The following is an 18515-nucleotide window of genomic DNA, read 5'->3' as shown; positions in this document are numbered from 1 at the left end:
TTTCCATTATCACTTACAATAAGTGGCGCAAGTTATAATAAACACGTAAGGCTGCGGCGTCACCGCCCTGTACACAGCATATGGCAAATATATATTTATATAGGTATATTTTATGTAATTATATCAGTGCCAAATGTATACATGTCCAGGAATGTGTTTTTCCTATATTTTTATTGATATTATATACATATACAATGTCTCTCTTGGCCAGTTACGGATCCTCCCTATAGACACTCCACTCTAGCTGCTCCTGTAGCGAAGTGACTAGATTGGAGTTTCTGGCGGTAGCTCCTCGAAGCAACTCCATTCTAGTCACCTCAGTACTGAACAGTCTACATTGGAGTTGATTCTAGCAGGTCCTTCCTCCAGCAACTCCAATCTAGACCGTTCACTAGTGAGGTGACTAGATTGGAGTTGCTGGAGGGAGGACCTACCAGGAGCAACTCCAATCTAGACGCAACCATGCTCACAGTGCCCATCCCCCCAGAGCCTGAACCCCCCATTCCCCCCTTCTTGCTCACACAGCCTGCACCTCCATGTCTCCCCTCTTGCTCACACAGCCTGCACCTCCATGTCTCCCCTCTTGCTCACACAGCCTGCACCTCCATGTCTCCCCTCTTGCTCACACAGCCTGAACCCCCCATTCCCCCCTTCTTGCTCACACAGCCTGCACCTCCATGTCTCCCCTCTTGCTCACACAGCCTGCACCTCCATGTCTCCCCTCTTGCTCACACAGCCTGAACCCCCCATTCCCCCCTTCTTGCTCACACAGCCTGCACCTCCATGTCTCCCCTCTTGCTCACACAGCCTGCACCTCCATGTCTCCCCTCTTGCTCACACAGCCTGAACCCCCCATTCCCCCCTTCTTGCTCACACAGCCTGCACCTCCATGTCTCCCCTCTTGCTCACACAGCCTGAACCCCCCATTCCCCCCTTCTTGCTCACACAGCCTGCACCTCCATGTCTCCCCTCTTGCTCACACAGCCTGCACCTCCATGTCTCCCCTCTTGCTCACACAGCCTGCACCTCCATGTCTCCCCTCTTGCTCACACAGCCTGCACCTCCATGTCTCCCCTCTTGCTCACACAGCCTGCACCTCCATGTCTCCCCTCTTGCTCACACAGCCTGCACCTCCATGTCTCCCCTCTTGCTCACACAGCCTGCACCTCCATGTCTCCCCTCTTGCTCACACAGCCTGCACCTCCATGTCTCCCCTCTTGCTCACACAGCCTGCACCTCCATGTCTCCCCTCTTGCTCACACAGCCTGCACCTCCATGTCTCCCCTCTTGCTCACACAGCCTGCACCTCCATGTCTCCCCTCTTGCTCACACAGCCTGCACCTCCATGTCTCCCCTCTTGCTCACACAGCCTGCACCTCCATGTCTCCCCTCTTGCTCACACAGCCTGCACCTCCATGTCTCCCCTCTTGCTCACACAGCCTGCACCTCCATGTCTCCCCTCTTGCTCACACAGCCTGCACCTCCATGTCTCCCCTCTTGCTCACACAGCCTGCACCTCCATGTCTCCCCTCTTGCTCACACAGCCTGCACCTCCATGTCTCCCCTCTTGCTCACACAGCCTACACCTCCATGTCTCCCCTCTTGCTCACACAGCCTACACCTCCATGTCTCCCCTCTTGCTCACACAGCCTACACCTCCATGTCTCCCCTCTTGCTCACACAGCCTGCCCCCCATGTCTCCCCTCTTGCTCACACAGCCTACACCTCCATGTCTCCCCTCTTGCTCACACAGCCTACACCTCCATGTCTCCCCTCTTGCTCACACAGCCTACACCTCCATGTCTCCCCTCTTGCTCACACAGCCTACACCTCCATGTCTCCCCTCTTGCTCACACAGCCTACACCTCCATGTCTCCCCTCTTGCTCACACAGCCTACACCTCCATGTCTCCCCTCTTGCTCACACAGCCTACACCTCCATGTCTCCCCTCTTGCTCACACAGCCTACACCTCCATGTCTCCCCTCTTGCTCACACAGCCTACACCTCCATGTCTCCCCTCTTGCTCACACAGCCTGCCCCCCATGTCTCCCCTCTTGCTCACACAGCCTACACCTCCATGTCTCCCCTCTTGCTCACACAGCCTGCACCTCCATGTCTCCCCTCTTGCTCACACAGCCTGCACCTCCATGTCTCCCCTCTTGCTCACACAGCCTGCACCTCCATGTCTCCCCTCTTGCTCACACAGCCTGCACCTCCATGTCTCCCCTCTTGCTCACACAGCCTGCACCTCCATGTCTCCCCTCTTGCTCACACAGCCTGCACCTCCATGTCTCCCCTCTTGCTCACACAGCCTGCACCTCCATGTCTCCCCTCTTGCTCACACAGCCTGCACCTCCATGTCTCCCCTCTTGCTCACACAGCCTGCACCTCCATGTCTCCCCTCTTGCTCACACAGCCTACACCTCCATGTCTCCCCTCTTGCTCACACAGCCTACACCTCCATGTCTCCCCTCTTGCTCACACAGCCTACACCTCCATGTCTCCCCTCTTGCTCACACAGCCTACACCTCCATGTCTCCCCTCTTGCTCACACAGCCTGCCCCCCATGTCTCCCCTCTTGCTCACACAGCCTACACCTCCATGTCTCCCCTCTTGCTCACACAGCCTACACCTCCATGTCTCCCCTCTTGCTCACACAGCCTACACCTCCATGTCTCCCCTCTTGCTCACACAGCCTGGCCCCCATGTCTCCGCTCTTGCTCACACAGTCTGCCCCCCCATGTCTCCCCTATTACTCACACATGCTGTCTCTTCAGCACGGAGTCTCTCTCCCTTCATACTTCACAGTGACTTGCCCGGGTGCTGACACCCGCCCTGGGCAGACGCCTTACCGAACCTCCACTGTCTACTAAAAACAAAAGGCAGTGGAGGTCCGGTAGGAACCCATAATGAGGGTCTTAATAGTCCAGGCTGGGGCCTACGGGGGATTCCCCGGTCTCCCGGCGGGCCAGTCCGACCCTGCACATCTCTCCCCCTCTACACTACTCCCTGCAGTCCACCTACTGTATCTTCCCCCCCTTCACTAAATCGTGCACCTCGCAGCTCTCCATGTTGCTCCACTACACAGGATACTGTGGAAGGTCCTGCTTACAAGTAAAGACACGCCTATCCGGTCATGTGACCTTGTAACGGCAGACGGTCCTTACGGAGTCTAGTATTTAGCCTTTACCCAGCCAAACTCCTCTATCATGCTCACACACAGCCTGACCCCCCTCCCCCAGCCCTTTCCACCCCTCTTGCTTACACATGCTGTCTCTTACCTCCTTCCAGTCTCCATTCACTGCAACTTCCTTTTCCTGTGTAACTCGGCACTGTCCTGAATAGCTCCGCCCACGCCAGTCTGATCACATGATCTCGTCGTCACCGGAAGTCCTTTAGCCCACTAGGTTTTCGCGTCTACCATCTTTAATACTGGTACTGTCAGCACAGTCATATAAACTTTAGAAAGCTTTAGAAACATATTGCTTTAGACAGTCTGCTGTTTGCCTGCTATGTGAATTTATTCCAGCCACACCCACTTTCACTTGTTTGGCACGTGCTACAACAGCTGTGTAGAAACCTTCCCAATTAGTTGGCCACGCCCCCTCAGAAACACGTGAGGGGGCGTGGCAAGCATGTGATGCCTTAAATACAGCTGTTGTAGTACACGGAGACTAGTTGTGCAGAAGGAGGACGGCGTGGACTGGTGTGCTGCAGAGACGTGGAGACTGGCTGGTTTGACACGGTAGGGTTTCCCCATTTTATTTGCTCTTAGCTTTGCCTGTGGAACTCTGTGGGAGCTCTGAAGGTGACCGTTCTTATAGAGCGAGCTGTGCTTGGCAGTTCTTATAGAGACAGCGCCCGGTGGTTCTTAACAGATCTATGCCTTGGCGGGTCTTATAGAGAGCTATGCCTGCCAGTTCTACTTGAGAGCAGATCCTGACGGGTTTAGCCGTCTGTCATTGTATTTCTGTGATATTTCGGCCGGTTATTGCATTAATGCATTTGATGGAACTGGCCTCCCTTATTCCTAATGGCATTAATAGGTGTAGCCCTAGTCTGGCGGTTTTGGCTGCTTTTGTCATTGTGTTACTGTGATAGTTGGGCGAGTTATTGCTTTAATGCTCTGATGAGAACGCCGCCGCCTAGTGGCATTAGTATGCCTAGACTAATAAAACAACCTGGCAGCTCACCATACAACTGCATGGTGAGGCCATAGGCCCATCCCTACTCCTAGCTAGATAGGGTGCCGGAGCATGACCCGTTGCATTGATATTGGAGGGGATATTGATGTAACACCGTGTGAAGGCTAGTAATTAAATTAAGAAAAGAAAAAAAACTTTGCAATTGATGCTCTGCATTTCTTGCTTCACCATGCCATCAGAGTAACTTTCTGCTTTGGCTAGTCTCTGCCCTAGGCCCCCTGAGTTGTAGTAGGTTTTTCCCTCTAATACCATGATAGAAATGAGTCTAATCCTAATGGCATTAGTATGCCTAGACTAATATAAGCTGTAGGGAAATGGCAGCTCACCATACTACTGTATGGAGACTGTTGGCCCAGCCCTAGCTCAACCTACTATAGAGAATGCATGTATTACTACTTTTTTTTGGCTGTCCCCAGTCCTAATGGTAAATCTAGACGAGTTTTTTCCAGGGTCTTATACTGACTGCCGTACTGGAGTCGGGAAGGAATTTTTTCCCATAACATGGGGTTATTGGCATCGGCCTCATGGGGTTTTTTGCCTTCCTCTGGATCAACTCTGTAGGGCTGTACTTTATGTATGTTTCTCTTTATGCAACCTTATCTAATGTGTATATGAATGTTATAAAATGACACACTGTGGATATTATATTTCAATATTCCCTACTGTATGAGGGTTTTACACTTGTTAGAATAGTTGATCCTGGGTCTTGTACTGACTGCCAGTTTTCACCTTCCTCTGGATCAACTCTGTCGGGGTTATAGGTTGTATTTGCTGGCCTTGTCTTCCTCCACCTTCCTCTGTGTATATAATATTAGACACACTACCCTTATTACTGTCTCTGGCAACTCTTGGGTAACTGGTCACTAAAAAATCTTGGTCATTATTGTCACTGTATCATTGTGATAATGGAGGGGTTATCACTTTAATACTTTGATCAGAATGACTCCGCCCCCCCCCACTTCCCACCCCTCCATCCCCTTCTTACTTTAGCACCATAGTTTAGTATGTCTGTTCACCGAACAATGCTATTGTGATAATGTGATTTATGTTTGTTCTGCTGAGAAGATCAGGGTAAGTACGGTAAGTGTTACTGTATTGAATGTTCTGCTCACTATATAACTCTATGATGCATAAGTTCTACCCTTTGTCTGAATATTGTTGGATTTCTTAAATTCGACATCAATCTCCTGCAGTTTCTGAATCGACACTAAAACGTTTTTTAAGTGTCGTGTTTTCCTCTTTTGTAGCTGTGAAAGCTGGATCTACTACTAGAAGAACATCACCTTGCCATCTGCAAGATTGTAGGTAAGTTCCATTTGGCCTTTTTTTTGGGTATTTTGCAGCTGCTGTGAGCAAGGATCAATATAAAACTGGTGCCTAAAGCTATCCTCTTCATTGTTATGTCGGAGGTCTATGGATCATAAGTCCCTCATTATGAATTCAAGCCTTCGTGTGGTGATGGCAGGGGTGGTGGAGGGCACTAGCGGTAGATTACTATGTGCTCTTTAGGGTTTGCCTGTGTCCTTGAGAACTGACCTCTAATCTAGGTTTATAAAGCTTGTATCCTACTGTGTGGTTAGTTGTTAGAAAGATAATGCGTTGTAGAGTCATGAAGGGGCAAGTAGATGTAGACTAGGTGTGGATGGCTGTCATGACTTGTCAAATCCTGCATCCGGCTAGCACTGAGGGGACATGTCACAAGCTGCGTGGGATTTGTGATTCCCGCACTGTGATGCTGTATGATCTGAGCAGTGTAGGTGCTGAACTAAACCCCACCAAGTGGAGATTGTGGGTAACAGTTGGAGTCCAACTCAGGAGCTCCCTGAAGACGATGGTGGTGACTTCTGTGACCTGTAGGAACGGGCAGCACATGTGCCGGAGATCATGTGCTGTTTGCTCCTGCTCATTACGGAAATGGCTGCTTTCGTTCTCAGGAGTTGGCATTCCTGTTCTGTGCCAGATCTCTGAGGGGTCCTGTCGGTGCATGCTATGTTTAGGTTGTGCGATGTTGCAGTGTGTCAGTGTTCTTGTAAGATGGGGCAGGTTATTGATGGTTGTCCATATGTGGTTTGCATTTGTGAGTCTCTTCAAAGCTCAGTGGCACATTATCCTTATAGTCTGTAGTTCCCAAAACTGCCTTTACCATTGTTGCGTCTGAGGTAAGGGTTCATAAACCCCTCCTTATGAATCTGAGCCTTCATGTGGTGATGGAGAGGGTGGTGGAGGATGTGGGTAGACTGCTATATTTAGTACGTCTACTTGTAGTATCAACTTTTAGCATGGGGTCTATTTAATGGGATGAAGGCAAAACCTCTCTTGGTACTCAAAACTCTTTTCATACAGTACAGGCAGTTTGCTGTGGGGTTAACGCTAAGGGTTGTGGTGAACAGAGTCATGGGTAGGCGCCTAAAGTCCAGATGGGCTTTCTGGCAACTGGTATCAAACGCTGGCCAGTGTAGCTGTGTTCTTTCTGCGGTGCTGTGTGGTCTGAGTGGAGTAGCTGCTTCAGTGAAGCCCTTAAGCGGGCGTCTGGCTGGATGAGGCCTGGAGTCTCAACTCAGGGAGCTCCCTGTGGAAGGTGGCGGTGACTTCTGTGATATGTAGGCACAGGCAGCACATGGGTTTTTGGTGCTTGTTGGGCACTGTGCTACAAGTGGTGGTGTTGCTTGTACTATAGCGCATGGTGGCCACGCTTTCGGCCGGAGCGTATTCCTATGCTTGTCTATATTTTGGTAACATCACCGCGAGTGGTATGGGGCTTAGCAGGGGCTGGAGATCATGTGCTATTTGGGCCTGCAAGTTACAGGAATCCCTGCTTTCTTTTACAGGGAGCTTCAAGAGTTGGTATTTTAGGCCTTATCCATATCAGATTTCCAATTGAGGACTTCACTTTAGTAGCTGCGCTGCTTAGCTTATACAGCATCGTGGCGGGAGTGTAGCTGCATTGACCAGCATCTGACACCAGTCGCCAGAAAACCCTCTGGTCTAAAGGTGGCTGCTCAGGCTTTGTTTGCTGCATCCTGCAGTCTTGGTTTTGCAGCAGGTTGTCAGTGTTGTGTGGACGGATGACGGTGTGCTAAGAGTTTTTCTTTGTTTGCAATGGCGGTAAAATGTTCATTCCAAAAGTATGTAGTGGAGCGTTTTTGTCGGTCGGTTGTCGTATCTTATAGCATTCCAAATTTATTTTGTCATATCCGGTTTCCAATTTTTCTGTAAAATGACATGAACTTACTTTCTCTTCTAGACTTGTGCTTGCTTCAGGAGTGGAGAACATGTGACATGGACACCTGGCTGGACCTTCATCTCGAGTATCAACTATTAGTTCTATGAAATGTTTCAATTTGTCTTTTTGCTGTAAAGTTTCCTATGAACATAACTAGCTATATATATAAAAAAAAAAACTTGAATCTTCAGAAGTGGATACATTTATTTTAATGTCTAAGGGGGCGTTCACACTACAATCTGTGTCCGCTGCTAATGTCCATTCAAAATCTTGTGCGGACATTAGCAGCGGACACCGACGATTGTGTGAACGCCCCCTTACTAATGACAGATTACAAGCTTTTGATGCTCTCTGCTTCTTCCTCAGGTATATTTCGAAAACTCTTAATCTGTCATTGGTAGTGGATCCTTTATTAAAGACTCGTTTTTGTTTTTTATTGATTTCATATCCACTGGCTAATGCAGTACAAAAAATGTTTTTCTTAACCAGCTAGCAATTCTGACAGATCTTAGAAAGTTCTTGCAATTATGGTCTAGACTCCAAAAAGTCACAATTCTTATTGTATTGTATATTTGTTTCTGAAATGTCTCCAGAATAATAAAGTGAAATTTCCCATTGTAATGGTTGTCTTCACATGATATCTTTATTCTACTGTGTGGTTTACAAACAAAGGTGGAATTTCTTCTTTGCTGCAGGTCCACAAACTGCCAGCAATAATAAGGGTAAGTTCAGATGGCGTTTTTTGGTCCGAAACCTGAGGCGGAGGCTGCCTCAGGTTCAGGACCTAAAGCCAGGTAACTGCGACTGAAAGCTGGTGCACTACCCCGGCATCCAGCTGCGCACTGAGGCAAAACAGCCTGAATGAGCAGCTCTCCTCTCTTCCAGAAGAAACTGCTCCTGGAAAAAAGACCGGAGTGGATCTCATTGACTTCAATGAGAGCCATCTTTTTGGTCAGGATTTTGAGACTGTATCTGGCTATGGCCTCAAAATCCTGACCAAAAAACTGAACTTGGCCTCTGTGCCAGGATTTTTTTTTTTTTGTAGGTCCTGCAAAAAAACCTTGTCAGTTATGTAAAGGCTCCACACAAGTGTGACCGGTCACAGTAGCCTTATGCAAGGTAGAAGCTGTACAGGACTGCGCTAAAGGGGGACAGGGGGAGGCTGCTGTAGTAGAGCTGTGGGAGAGAATAAACTGGAAACAGAGCTGTGTGTAAAGTAACAATATGTAGTGTGTGTGTGTGTGTGTATATATATAGTGTATATATATTTTCTAGCAGGAAGACCTGGCTTTGCACAGGTATATTTAATCTTTTGTTTGTGTAGTGGCCCCATACGAATAGAGTAGCTGCTATGGAAAGCTGTGTGTATGTGAACACTAAAGACCCTGTGAGTTTCTATTGGTCCACAAGCATCATGTATCAGTATGGATATCATTGAAAAACCTGCCATCAGTTGTTACCGCAAGTAAGGCTCTGCTACATTTTCATATATGCACCACCTACCAAGCTCTTCTACATCTGCCAATTTGGATTAAAGGGGGTTTTCTCATCTGTGGCAGCAGCTTCTGCAGATCAGATAATATGCAGCTGCTTGTACTGAAGCCACTGAGTACTATCTGTGTGTTTACATAGAGATAACAGAGCTGGCTATCAGCAAAACTGCAAATAGCTGAAATTTCCTGCATTTTCATATCTATATATTTTATATATCTCCAAATCTGTAGTAGTCTGCTCTATACAAATCCACAGTTCTTGCCTGATTTGAGTGAAATTTAGCACACACCCCTCTCCACCCACAGGAGCAGAGTACTGCGCACGTTACATCTTGCTAGCGCCCCCCCCTCGTCATGAGATTTGGGTCCCTGAAGTTAGGCCCTATTCATAGAATTGGGAAATGTGAAAGCGCTGAAGGGAAAACGGTTGTGACTGACAGGGACGGATTATAGCGACTGCACAAAAGGGTCACCACTAAAGGGGCCACAACACGTATTTCACCCAAACCATATAAACATCACACATACACCAACCCACAAGCACAACACAAAAACCAGACCTCTCTAGATACATACAACACAAACACTACCCCCATAAATACCACATGCACACCATACACACGCACGGGGAACACACTCGGATGGATGCACACTATATACGTGGACGAACAGAGTGCACACACAACTACTGCACACATGGACACTTGCATTGCACACGCACAAACTCATGGATTACACATATATGGATGACATGTGCATGCGCGCACGGATACATACTCGTGGATCACACACGTGCACACATACATGAATGCACTGACAAAACATGTCTGGTATCCTTAGTGGCTGTTTGCACGCTACAGTATTTTTTTACGGGCCTCCGTGCCATGGATTCGGTGGTTCCATAGACGACTTTGTGCACAAAGCTGTGACTTTTGCAGCTCTATAGAAGTTTATGGAGATGTAGTATCCATAGCCCAGGGAGCCATGAAAAATCCTTTAGTGTGCAAGCAGCCTTACTGAGCAGCAATATTGGTCAGGTGAAAACTGCCTCATAGTGTCATTATTGCTTACTATGCAGGAGCTTTCATCACTGGAGCTGCTGAGGTAAAGTGAAAGCTGAGCTCTGGCTGCTATCGGCAACTTCACCAGTCTGCCGGTGAGGCGGTTTTCATTACCGAGATGTCAGTTCAGGTCATAGTATGGGTCCATTCACACAGAGGAAAATGGCGCTGTATTTTCAGCTAGCGGAAAATTACGTGAGTGAGAAAAAATAAATAAAAAGCTAGCAGAGCCCATTGAAATCAATGGGAGGTGCTTTTTTTTTTTTTTTTTTCCCCAGCTCTGAAAATTCAGTGCCAAATACAGCGTCATTTTCCTCCGTGTGAACGGACCCTAATACTGTGGGAGGGCTGCTCTGTATTTACTATTCAAAGCCAGGTCATTCATCTCTTCAGTGTCAGGTGTTGCTACCAAGCGACATGCCTTTCAATTTTAAGCGTCTGCGGTTCCCAATCCATCTCGCATTTGCTACGACTTTTAAGCACGGGCCGGAAGCACAGCGCTAAAGCGCTGCGGGAACAACTGTGGCGTGAACGCATCGCTGTTCTTCCTGCAGCTCTTTGAACAGAAAGTTCATGGAGTTTTCCTCCGCTAACTACTTTCTGTAACAGAAATTATATCTACAGGGAATTCGCCAGCGTTTCCGTAGATATAATTGTCCGCGCTGCGATTTTTTTTTTTTTTTTTCTTTCCTCTGCCATTTTCAATGGGCTCCGTCTGCCACAGATGTGAACCGGACCTAAAAGGCACCATTTGCGGTCTGGAGCAGGTGTTCGGCTTTCACTCCCCCCTCGAGAGCTTTGTGATACATTTCCCTTTACAGAGGACCTTTCACCGCCTGGGGCTCATGCGGTTTTGTATACCGCTAGAATTCCGCCTTCTGGCGGTGAAGAGCTACGGGACCAGCACAGATCGAGAAAGCAGACAGTACGCTGAATTTTTTTTTTTTTTTCTAGAGGGCGGAAGCTCCTTGTTATAGAAACGCTTTAGTTTTACAGTATCTTTTATAGTGACTGAGTGTGTGACAAATTTTGGAAAGTCTGAACATGTCCATTATACCTGGGGAAATGCTGATGTTTCCAATATAAGTATAATAAGCGAAGAAAGGCCACCGAGGTAAATTCTGCAAAACAATAATGAAAAAAGATGAATCGACTGCGCTGCATTATGGTACGTGTGGCCTTAGCCTAAGTGTAAGCTTTGGCTAAGGCCTACTGCACACGAGTGTAGTAGTTTTTACTGTCCGTGAATACTAATCCTTAACAAAAATAAACACATTTTCGTGTGTTATCCGCAGCTCTGGATCTGTATAAAGACTTGTTGGATCTCCTACAGTAGGATATGCTTCATAATTTCTGTTCCTGGTATAGGGCATGGACACAAAATCTACAGCCTTGTTTATGGACCCATAGAAATGAAGTGTGTGAATAAAAACTAGGCTGACTGTAACGGGTTTATTTTGCTGCTTTTTTATAGAACAGGTGAAAGGAGAATGCCCACGAATAAAATAGTCAAAGGCACCTGAGAATTGTAGGAGTTAGTTGCCCCTTTCAAACTTTTCTGTGACATTACCTTTTATTGCCTAGGACTGTACTAATGTAAGAGACAATAATCTCCCTGGTTCTGCCTGCTTAATGGTGCAGTCCAAAGGAAGTGACGTGGAGCAGGAAGCTGAGAGCAGCCAGTTTGGGCCCAGATTCTGTGCTGTGAGGACCTGTTAGTCAGCCATAGCCTCTAAGAGCATAGTGCAAGGCCCGAAGCACTGCAGAGGCTTACAGGAAAAAGCAGCAGTGTTGTTGAGAGTCTTAGTAGAGACTAAAGGCCGGTTGAGAGACTTGCTATGGATGGCTGAAGCTCAACCAAATATTCATAGACTGTTTTCTGGAGGTGCCATCATTAGACTGCCATCACTGTGGTCAGACCTTCACCCAAGACAGAGTTTGCTGAGTTCCTGGACCCAGGCCTGCACCGAGGGAGCACCACAGAGAGCTAAGAGACTGTATAAATCCGGTACCGTACAATTACCTCAGGGTCAGATAGGGCCAGTTTATATAGTGCGTTATACTCATCTCTTCTCTCTATCTTATAAAAATGAATTCTTGTCTGTCTGTTCTTTATGCGCGACCAAACGAATGGACCGATCTTCACCAAATTCGGTACAGAGATACTTCAGGTATCCGGGAAGGTTTAAGACGAGACTCCAACTCGCTCGGAAGTACCATTGCTGAGATACAGCATTCCCAACACAATGCTCCCTCCCTCCCCTCCCTGCCTTAGCCAATACAAACCTGCAAGTTTTTCACTCATATTCCAACTGCAATACACATGGTCACTCCACATGCACAATCCTACACAGATATCCAAACTGAGATACACGCGTTTACACACAGTTCCACACGCTGTAGGATAAGATATGCGCCTCTTTACACAATACCACACAGCGGAGGATTACATACGTGCATCTGCACACAATACCACATGCCAGTGGAATAGATACATGCGTCAGCATACAGTACGGAGGATTAGATACACGGCTCTGCACAGAGTACCACAGTTTTACTCCAGGTTTCCATAGCAACCCAGCCATTTTCCTTCACTACGTTATGTCAGCCTTAAAGGGGCAGGGCGCTGTGGATGACACTGTTACACAAGGTCATATACACACATATTTACTCAAGGTCTCCATAACAACTGATCACAGGTTTTTCACTGATATTCGAAATGAGATACACATGATCACATGATGCTTATGGACACACACAAACGATATACAAAATACAATTCAAACTACTTGAGACACAAAACATAAAAAATATATAATTTTATTAATAAATATCACATAAGACAATACAATACATAAACAAACAGGGGAGACACATGGGAAAAAAGGGTAAATTTCCCCATTAAATCGCAGAGGAGTACCATAACCCTCCCACCGGCAATCACACAGAGTATACCCCCAACTATAGAAGATAATAGAAGGATACTAAGAAAAAAGTCATAAAAATCACAAAAAGGGAATATATTCCCTAATATAGACTAAATACCTAATATTACACACCAAACCTAGGTAAGAGGACTAGATATCACATGTCCACTAACCATATAGTACAATCAATAAAAATAGAAGGTGGTGAGTAGGTAAAAAAGTGTACCCCAATAAGGTCACCCTTAATACATACCCGTAGGTACCGACATGTTTCCTATGATCCAAAGTAACAAATGAAGGTAGCAATAGGGGGAGCTCGGTCTGAGGCCGGTGGGACTGTAAGAAACGCCTGACGCGCGTTTCGCCCGCACTCGGCTTCGTCAGGAGGCTACTAGCTATAACTCAAATAGCGGTATATATAACCAAAATCTTTGTAATAATGAATTTCACCTGTACATCAATAGTTCCATTGCGTCCCTCTCATGATCCGGCAGACTGTCCACTGCGCATGACCGCGAGTCACGCATGACGTCATCACGCACGCGTAACGTGACGGCGTCATTGTGCTCATAAAATGTATCAATAAAGTTTGGCCGGTCGCGCACGCGTACACGCGCCGGCCCCATATAACATAGTATAGGCGGCCACAGGGACGGACTGCCATATAGATGAACGAATAAGGTACAAATAGACACCAAAAAAAAAAAAAAAAAAAAAAAAAAAAAACCAAACAAGACTGAATATGGAGCTCATAAATTATTATAACCCTACTCAATACATAATAATAATGGCTAATGAAAATACATAATATATAAAGACAAAAATAAAAAACAACAGACGAAAATAAATACATAATACATAAGTATTTAATAAAGTGAAAATTTAATAAAGTGAACTGGTGTGAACGAATAAATGTCATAATTTCATAAAATATATATAAAGTGATAAATATACGATAGATCTATAAAGTACAATTATGATAGTGAATAAATAAGTGAAAAAAAAAAAAAAAAAAAAAGTGAAAAAAGGTGAAATAAAGTACTCAAAAAGTACATAAAAAAGTGTGCAAAATACTGTGTGCCGGTGGGAGGGTTATGGTACTCCTCTGCGATTTAATGGGGAAATTTACCCTTTTTTCCCATGTGTCTCCCCTGTTTGTTTATGTATTGTATTGTCTTATGTGATATTTATTAATAAAATTATATATTTTTTATGTTTTGTGTCTCAAGTAGTTTGAATTATATTCTGTATTTGTTTTGAGGCCAGTTTGTTCTATTCTGCTGGGTTCTAGTTTTTGGTTTTCATTATATATTTGTTGTATCTGTATTTTCAGAATTACCCTCAACATTCATGGATTATAGAAAACGGGATAAGGATTGGATTACCCGTATTGGTACTGTTTTTGGGGAAACTGCAGGGGTTGTTACCGAACCCAGTAACATTAAGGAGCTTAAATTGAAAATTAGGGACCTGCTGAGAAAACGGATTAAGATCTGGTGGAATAAGGCGGCCCTAGAGAATTATTTGTCTAAAAACATTATTCCTAGGGGTTTGCGTGTACAAATCTTTCCCACCTTTGATACAGAGGATTTGACATTTTCTAGTAAGTGGGAGGATACACTTACTAAGTGCTCTCGTACATTAATTGAGTTGCTCATTGGAGCAGACCGTAAACAACTTGAAACTCTTGAAAAGGAGATTGATACTGTAAAGGAGAAAATACATTCGGTTCTGTCATCAGAGGAGGTGGTGGTGTTTGATAAGGCATTGGATGAGGACTTATCTAAGTGGGAGAAAAATATTCAGGATTTAAAATCACGGAAATTTCAAAGAGATCACAAGGATTTTCAATCAGGAAGAGTTTATCGGTGGCATCATAAACAGGAGAAGGGTAATTCCCGTTCTAGGTCATCTTCTTTTGCATCTTCCACATCTCTGGACGAATCATGTTCCGGTTTTTTAGACAGACCTGGGGCCTCAGGAAGAAGAGATCCCCCATTCACCCCTATATCAACAAAAAGAAAGACCAGGGGAATGGCTTTGAGAGAGAAACGTCCCAGAAGGATTTGAAGGTAATTAATCTGTCTTCACATGAATTAACTTGTGATCAGATTGAGGTTCTTAGTAGAGGGCTGTCTTTCTCTCCCACAGCTAAGTTTGATTATTTTGAGGCAGTTAAAGATCTTGCCCTTTTTTTACGTAGGGTGATGTTTAAAAAACATTTCTCTAAGGGTGATTTGAATCCTTTTATGGGTGATTCTAGTGAGAAACAAGCTCTACAGGATCTAATGGATTTATTAGAGGAGCAGGAACGGCCAGAATTTTCTGGTTTACCTCATCACTTGTGCCGCCGATCACAACATTTCCCCCCTTTTTCATTGTGTCCACCTGTTGATATTTTTTTCAGATTAGTTAGTAGAGATTTTGCATCTCTCTCTACTAAAGTTGAGAACTCTAATTTAACCTTTAAACAAAGAGTAGCTTTGCGTGAATTGAGAACTTTGAGGGATGTGGTTATAAAGCCGGCGGATAAGGGGGGGAATGTTGTGGTTTGGCCGGCGGAAATGTATGAGCGGGAAGCCTTCCGACAGTTGAATAATTCTAATTGCTATCGGAGATTGATGGATAACCCAATGCCTTTATTTAAAAGACAGTTGGATACTATTGTAACTCGGGCAGTGGAAAATAACATCATTACTACTAAAATTAAGGAGGGACTTATGGTTGATTCACCTGTGATACCTACCTTTTATCTTTTGCCTAAGGTCCACAAGAGTGCCTCCAATCCTCCGGGACGTCCTATAGTCTCGGGGATTGGGGGCCTCTGTGAGAATCTTGGGAGATTTGTGGACTACTATTTACAACAATGTGTGGAATTATTGCCATCTTTCACAAGAGATTCGACTGATATACTCAGTCGATTGAATGGATTGCAGTTGGACAGTGACATGTGTCTGGTAACATGCGACGTGGAGTCCCTGTATACATCCATCGACCACAGTCAGGGCCTTCGAGCATCCGATTATTTTTTACGTTCTTTGAATTTTGATCCTGATTTAACAGTATTTATTATGGAACTTTTGGATTTTGTTTTGAAACATAATTTTTTCATTTTTAAGGACCGCCTCTTCCTACAGCTCCAGGGAACAGCCATGGGGGCGGTTTGTGCCCCCTCATATGCCAACTTGTTCCTGGGGCTGTGGGAGAGGGAGGTGGTTCAACATACTGAAGGGTATGAGAGGGTCCTGCTGTGGTCGAGATATATTGATGATGTGTTATTCATCTGGCAGGGCTCCACGTCGCAACTAGATTCTTTTTTGTCTGCACTCAACCGTAATGACCGCAATATTCATCTCACTTCCACTATTAGTTATGATCAGGTTGATTTTTTGGATATATCCATTAAACGTAAAGGGGATGGATCTATTGCTACAGATGTTTTTAGAAAAGGTACATCTACCAATGCCTTACTTCATGCCACCTCTTCTCATTATCCCAAAGTAAAAAAGGCTATACCCATTGGCCAATTCTTGAGAATGAAACGTGTCTGTTCCGATGATGCAACATTTGAACATCAAGCTGAAGACCTATCTAAGAGATTTCTCAATCGGGGATACCATTATAAGTCTGTAGTTGATGGATATCAGAGAGCAAAGAATACTCCCAGAGACTCATTATTGGTAAGCAAACCGAAAAAAACCATTGGGGCTTTTTCCCAGGATGTACGTTTGGTTACGAAGTTTAATTGCCAGTGGAAAGTGGTACGTGATATTGTTGGTAAATATTGGAACATCCTACATACAGACCAGCAATTATCACAAATCTTGCCATCCTACCCCTGTATTACGTGGAAACGCTCCAGAAATTTAAGGGACATTTTGACTAATAGTCACTATGTCCCTAATACAACAAAGTATATTTTTGGGAGTCGGGGTCCTTCATGGGGCTCTTTTTGTTGCGGAGATTGTGCCGCATGCAAGTACATGCTGCGTACTACTACCTTTCTGAATTCCAGGGGAGATAGGGAATTTAAAATTGTACAACATGTCTCTTGCAATACTGAGGGAGTTATTTATTATGCAACATGTCCTTGTGGACTTATTTATATTGGAATGACAACTAGAGCACTTAAGATCAGGATACTTGAACATGTTGGCAAAATTGTGGCTTCAGCACGTGCAAGGGAATTTGAAAAATTGCAGCCCGTACCTAGACACTTTCGGGATTTCCATCAGAGTGATCCTCGAGGATTTAAGGTTCGAGGGATCGATAGAGTTCATCTGGGGAGTAGAGGTGGGGATTTACGGAAGGCGCTTTTGCGCAAGGAAACACGCTGGATAGTTGAATTAAATACATCCACTCCAGCAGGCCTTAATGAAATGGTTAGTTTTAAGTCCTTTTTGTAATTTCTATTGCGGTTGTTTTATTTTTTATTTTTTATTTTCTATGTTTCACTGTATGTATGTTCTGTTTATCTATTGTATTTTGATTGTAATTGTCTTTGCAGATTTACGTATATGAAGGGTTCCATTGATTACCTTCTGTTCTGGTCCGGTGGTTGTCGCTGCTGTTCTCGTTGTGCTGCGGTTTGGACGTTGATGGCGCTGTTCCAGTTGGGCCCTGTATTGAGAATGAACAAATTAAAGTTGTCTTATTTAAGCACATCAAAGACTTTACTTATTACGTCTTGTTCTAGTCTGAGGGCTGGCGACATAAATTTTATTGTCACAGGTGATTTGGATTCTGGTGGCGTCGCTTGTATTGGGCTCTACATTGTGTATAAATGAATTGTGTATGTTTTTTATATGTGTTTATGTATATGTGTATGTATGTGTGTATATATATATATATATATATATATATATATATATATATATGTGTATATGTATATATTTATGTATGGATTAATATATATATATTTATTTGATTTATATGTTTTATATTTATTGTTTCTTTATTATTTATTTATTTGCTATTTATATATATATACTTTTTATATAGATTATTTTTTATTTTTATTTAATATTTATGTTTATTGCACTTTTTGCACTATTTTTTGTCTTTTATAGACTCTATATATTTATTGATTTATTATTACTATTAGTCACTATCTAGTCTTTTTCACTATATAAATTATTTTACACAGTATTTTGCACACTTTTTTATGTACTTTTTGAGTACTTTATTTCACCTTTTTTCACTTTTTTTTTTTTTTTTTTTTTTCACTTATTTATTCACTATCATAATTGTACTTTATAGATCTATCGTATATTTATCACTTTATATATATTTTATGAAATTATGACATTTATTCGTTCACACCAGTTCACTTTATTAAATTTTCACTTTATTAAATACTTATGTATTATGTATTTATTTTCGTCTGTTGTTTTTTATTTTTGTCTTTATATATTATGTATTTTCATTAGCCATTATTATTATGTATTAAGTAGGGTTATAATAATTTATGAGCTCCATATTCAGTCTTGTTTGTTTTTTTTTTTTTTGTTTTTTTTTTGTTTTTTTTTTTTTGGTGTCTATTTGTACCTTATTCGTTCATCTATATGGCAGTCCGTCCCTGTGGCCGCCTATACTATGTTATATG

Source organism: Leptodactylus fuscus, chromosome 4 (assembly GCF_031893055.1).
Source record: "Leptodactylus fuscus isolate aLepFus1 chromosome 4, aLepFus1.hap2, whole genome shotgun sequence".
Lineage (NCBI taxonomy): Eukaryota > Metazoa > Chordata > Amphibia > Anura > Leptodactylidae > Leptodactylus > Leptodactylus fuscus.
The sequence above is the reverse complement of the archived record's forward strand: the minus strand, read 5'-3'. Positions refer to the sequence as shown.